The sequence below is a fragment of the Cydia strobilella genome, chromosome 14, assembly GCF_947568885.1.
Source record: "Cydia strobilella chromosome 14, ilCydStro3.1, whole genome shotgun sequence".
Classification (NCBI taxonomy): domain Eukaryota; kingdom Metazoa; phylum Arthropoda; class Insecta; order Lepidoptera; family Tortricidae; genus Cydia; species Cydia strobilella.
In genome coordinates this window covers 4,282,218-4,287,293 of record NC_086054.1, presented here as the reverse complement: position 1 = coordinate 4,287,293, position 5,076 = coordinate 4,282,218, and the positions used below count along the sequence as shown (strand labels likewise).

General features: G+C 37.5%; 1 pseudogene; it reads left to right on the top strand.

The window, feature by feature from the left end:
* The first annotated feature begins 213 nt into the window (after positions 1–213).
* Positions 214–1,417, top strand: LOC134747377 (uncharacterized; annotated as a pseudogene).
* The last annotated feature ends 3,659 nt before the right edge of the window (positions 1,418–5,076 follow it).

Sequence of the window (5,076 nt, the reverse complement as noted above, 5' to 3'; positions counted from 1 at the left end):
ACCTGCTGGGAGGGACCTCGTGGCAACCGGGCTAAATCAGCTCAGATCACCCCCAGAAACAACTGTTCCAAACGGTTTGCTTTGTCTCAAAAATGCAAGGTGGTGGACCTAAGATCTGGTTCCTGGATCCTGGATCGTGGCGCGATCCGGCCTGGCCTGTAATAATAACACGGGCCGTGGGAACCCACCTTTACAGTTACATATAGTGTAACGATGCAATTTACCGTAGGTTAGTAGGTAACTCTCGACACTCGATAATATTAATATTATATTTGGAAATTATTATTTGTAACGAATATTTCTTCTTTAATGTGTTAATTGTTTATGTTTACTGTTAAACTTTGTATACGTTGATTCTTTTCAAGACTGTTTACGAAAATAAATAAATAAAACACGTTAAAGTTACTTTTATTTCACATTTCCCCAAATATTCGAAAAAATTTCTAATATTCCCCCTTACCACGGACGCATTTAATTTATTTCTCCGTTGCCAAAACATTACGGACGACTTTTGATCTTACCCCTCATAAAAAACCCTTCAATCTTACACCAACGCACTCTATCGATATTTCTGTTATGGCACGTAGCAGAAGCAGAAATCCTGACAGCCCAAAATGAAAAATGTGTTCTTTTATTTGACAAAATAGCCTTGAAAAAAAAAGACATTTATAATCGTGCTACAGACGAAGAGGATGGGTTTGAAGATGGGCGGTCAAGGAGAACGATCTGAGAAAATTGCGAATCATGCTCTAGTTCTGATGCTCCAAGGCATTCATAAGAAAATAAAACAACCCATCGCTCATTATTTCGTGAAGGGAACAATTGCTACTAAAAAATTAGACATTATCATAAAGACTGCTATTCGAGCTGTGACCGAGGTTGGACACAAGGTGTTAGCAACGGTGTGATCAGGGACACACAAATATGGGTGCGATGAGTTTCCTCAAGAAGTTCAGTGGGGAACCTGTAGAATCAAACTATTTTTATTAGCTGATGAACAAGTGTTCATTATATATGACGTGCCCCATCTATTTAAGTCATTACAAAATAATTTTCTCGAAGGTGGCTTGTTAAAAATAAACAATAAAACAGCGAAATGGTCTCATTTGGTAGAATTGCAGGGAAAAAATCAAAGTACGCTTCACTTCACAAAGGTCAGAAAAGCACATGTGAGCCCCATTATAAGACGAAATTGAAAGTTAAACTAGGTGCCCAAATATTTATTAACACAGTTGCTGCAATATTAGTTACTAGCCGAAAGCGATGTAAAAATAAAGGCGCTGTGAGACTCGTAGATTCTCTATTAAACGAGAAAGTCAGTTATCAAACCATAATAGACGTTTTGACAGCCTTGGAACTGAAATACGAAGAAGACGAGCTCGGAGTTAAACCGAAGATAACTAAGAGGGATGGGTAGTTATCGCTGGACTCGTGAAGTAGAGTTACTGGCAGCCAACCATTGGTTAGAATACACTGTCTTTATGCATGTATTTAATAACTTTAGATTCAAGTCGTTTACTGTTAAAGCTCAACGAGACGCTATGCGTAATGAACTTAATAATTTAAAAATTGATAGTCCATTTGGTCCTTCTACAAGATTTCCGGATAATTTAATTTACATAAACTTAAATCATAGTGTACCAGGTAGGTTGATTCGTAATCTGGTTATGGCTTTGGATATAGCTGATAGACAGGTCGAAAAAGGTAGAACTCGTTCCGATGCTGAAGATATTAGATCAGCTTCTAATATGGAAGATGCGAAGACATCATTTTATAATCATCTGGAATCACTTACTGATATGCTTGGGGGAAGACCTATTGAGTTCGGATATACCTAGTCGGCTCATAAGTTCTGTCACTGGCCTTTAAAATTTAAATTTGGAACTCCTAAAACAAAAACCGTTCTGCATTTGAATTTCGAATCTTTATTAAATATTTGAGTAGTATAATTTTGCAATTTTCTGTTTTCTTCAACATGGAGTGGACGCTTAAAGATAGCCGTACCGCAATAATTGCACTATATCGTTGTGGTCACTCGCCGACTAAAATTTTTAAGCTACTTGAAAATTTAAAATTCTCTAAGATTTGTGTATCGTACCATAGAAAGATACAGTGAGGTCTCTAGTTTAAATGACAAGAAAAGAAGCGGTCGTCCGCGTACAGCTAGGACTCCAGCGGTTGTACAAGCAATTAGGGCACGCATTGCCAGAAATCCCGCTAGGAAACAAAAAGTTATGGCCCTCCAGATGGGTTTGAGCAAAAACACGGTGAAAAGAGTGCTTAATCAAGACCTGAGACTTCGTGCTTATAAACGAAAAACTGGCCATCTTCTCAATGGTCGGCTTAAAGCTTTAAGGCTTAAAAGATCTAAAGCTTTATTGAAGAAGTACGCTAAAAATAAGCAGCGTTGTATACTGTTTTCGGACGAGAAAATTTTTGACATAGAAGAAAACTGTAATAAACAAAATGATAGAGTGTACGCTCGCAATAGTAAAGAAGCGTCTAATAGCATTCCCCGTATTCAAAGAGGTCATCACCCTTCATCTGTGATGGTTTGGCTGGGAGTTTCTTATGCGGGCGTCACTAGTATGCATTTTTGTGAGAAAGGAGTAAAAACTAGTGCCAAAGTGTACCAAGACACGGTGTTGACTAATATTGTGAAACCACTATCCCATACGATGTTTCTAAACCAGCATTGGGTTTTCCAGCAGGACTTTGCTCCAGCCCATAAGGCAAAGTCTACACAAGCCTGGCTCGCCTCCAATAAAATCGACTTTATACGGCATGAAGATTGGCCCTCCTCTAGCCCAGATCTTAATCCTTTAGACTATAAAATATGGCAGTATTTAGAGGAAAAGGTGTGCTCAAAACCTCATGCAAATCTAGACTCGCTGAAAAAATCTCTTGCTACGGCAGTGGCCAATATCGACATGAAAGTGGTGCGTGAATCCATTGACGACTGGCCATGAAGACTTCAAGCCTGTGTAGATAATTATGGCGGTCATTTTGAATAAATGTTATACATTTAGATTCTCTAGTTTATAAGCTTTCAAACGCTGTACAAATTATACGGAATAAACTTAAACTTTTGATTTTATTTGATACTATGTATATGACAGAACTTATGAGCCGACTAGGTATAGTTGGTATATATACACGTGACACTTTTGAACGACAGCACGCAGTAAAGTGGACGTAAATGGCGATATTTTTAAAAATTTCAGATTTTCTTTTGTTTAAACATAGGTTTAATGAATTCATAAGCACACTTGACGATAAATTTTCAGTGCCTAAATTTGAATACGAAGTAGCGGGAAAAAACCAATTTTATTTAGTGAATATAAATACTGTTGATGGAAGGTATATTCCCGAAGTCAAAGATTTTTCAGGTATTCATGATATTGATAAAGTGTACGTATATTTGAAACTATTAGAATTCGATTTTGAACTAGAGAAAGTCGCACTCGCTGTCAGCGACAATAACTTATTTTGTTGGAAATTGTACTATCGCGCGAACAATCATGAGTCTTGAGGATTTTGATACAAAAATTAAAGCGGCAGTCGCCAAAGCCGTGTTGGCGTTTAATGTTTCGGGAGTCGCTCTGATATACTCTGTCGGGATGAAGAAGACTTATTCTGCTTCATTCTTTCATAACAATTCTAAAGAACCTATGCCAGACCCGGCGGTTTATCTCCCGGTTTTTCAAAGGATTAAAGTCGAAGGATTTTTGTTTAGTAAAGTTGAAGTGCTTTCTTTTATTAGTAAGAACCCAAGAGACAATCCCCAATGGCGTCTTCAAGTTAAATATAGTGCATTAGTTACTTATTGATTAACTGAAAAGAAGAAATCTGAGTCTATAAATTGGAAGAATTGACGACCTTCCGTTTCATTCTTGAGTTAATAAAAAATTGATACTAGGCTTGAGTCGGTCATGAACTAAGAACTGTTAAGAATGAAATCCCGTGAAGGACCGAAAGGAACTAAATCTTTTTGCACGCTCTTAATCGGTCTTTAGGTCCTTTAGTTCAGTGGGATTGGAGAGCGCTTGACTGACTAAAACGGTAAATGGATGGAACGAAACGGTTGACAATGTCGCTGACACGAATGTAAACGAGATGAAAGAACGACGTGACACTCCTAAGCCCGTAAAATATGAAGAAAAATCAAATATTTTTTTCATATTTGATTTTTTTTAATTATGTTAAGGTGTTTTAATGTTTAATATTGACACATGGTATCATACAAATTAAATTGTATTCAGTTACTAAATATTTAAAAAAATCCAACCGATTCCTATTCATTCCCGGCTCTCGACAACCGAACTGAACTAAAGGAACTAAAAGACCGAACTAGTTCGTTTGACCGATTGACCGAGAGCGGAGCGCTCTCTGTAGTGACCGAGCAGGCACAAGCCTAATTGATACCCTGAGTCTTAAATTGGTAGTACTGACGACCTACCAGTATCTATGTAATCTTAATATTAGGTTTATAATTTTTCCCTCCAATACTTTAATGTAATCTCATATATATTCATTAGCATTTATTCATTTTATTTTATATTTATAAAGAAAAAAACACTATTTCTTTTTTGTGTGGAAAGGGGACAAAAAGCGTATTTCAAGCTTGGAGCGCATATCCTGCTGTAACGAAGGGATTTAAATTTGGCAAACAAGGCAATATTGAGCAGGCGTTGCCAATATTGGAAAAAATTGTTATTGTCTTATATGACAAGTAAGTCTTACAATATTAAGTCTGAACAGATTTGAATTACGAGGTGTCAACCCTAGACTTATTTTAACACTATGCATTTTGTTACTGATTTCAGATCAGGTACAAGTACGTGTGTAAATGAGTGCCGATGAAATCTCCAGTTAGAGAATCTGCCTCCAACGGAAGATGCCCTACGTAAACATTATTTTCCGTGCAGATTACTAAGGAGGCTATGTTTGGGGACATATTATAGCCGCTCAGCAACAGGTTATTGGGAGCCCATATGGACAAGCCTACCTGCGGCGGCTGCTGCTTGTTTAGAGCTTATTCGTTGCCGCTGCAAAACAAAATGCGCAGGGAGGTGC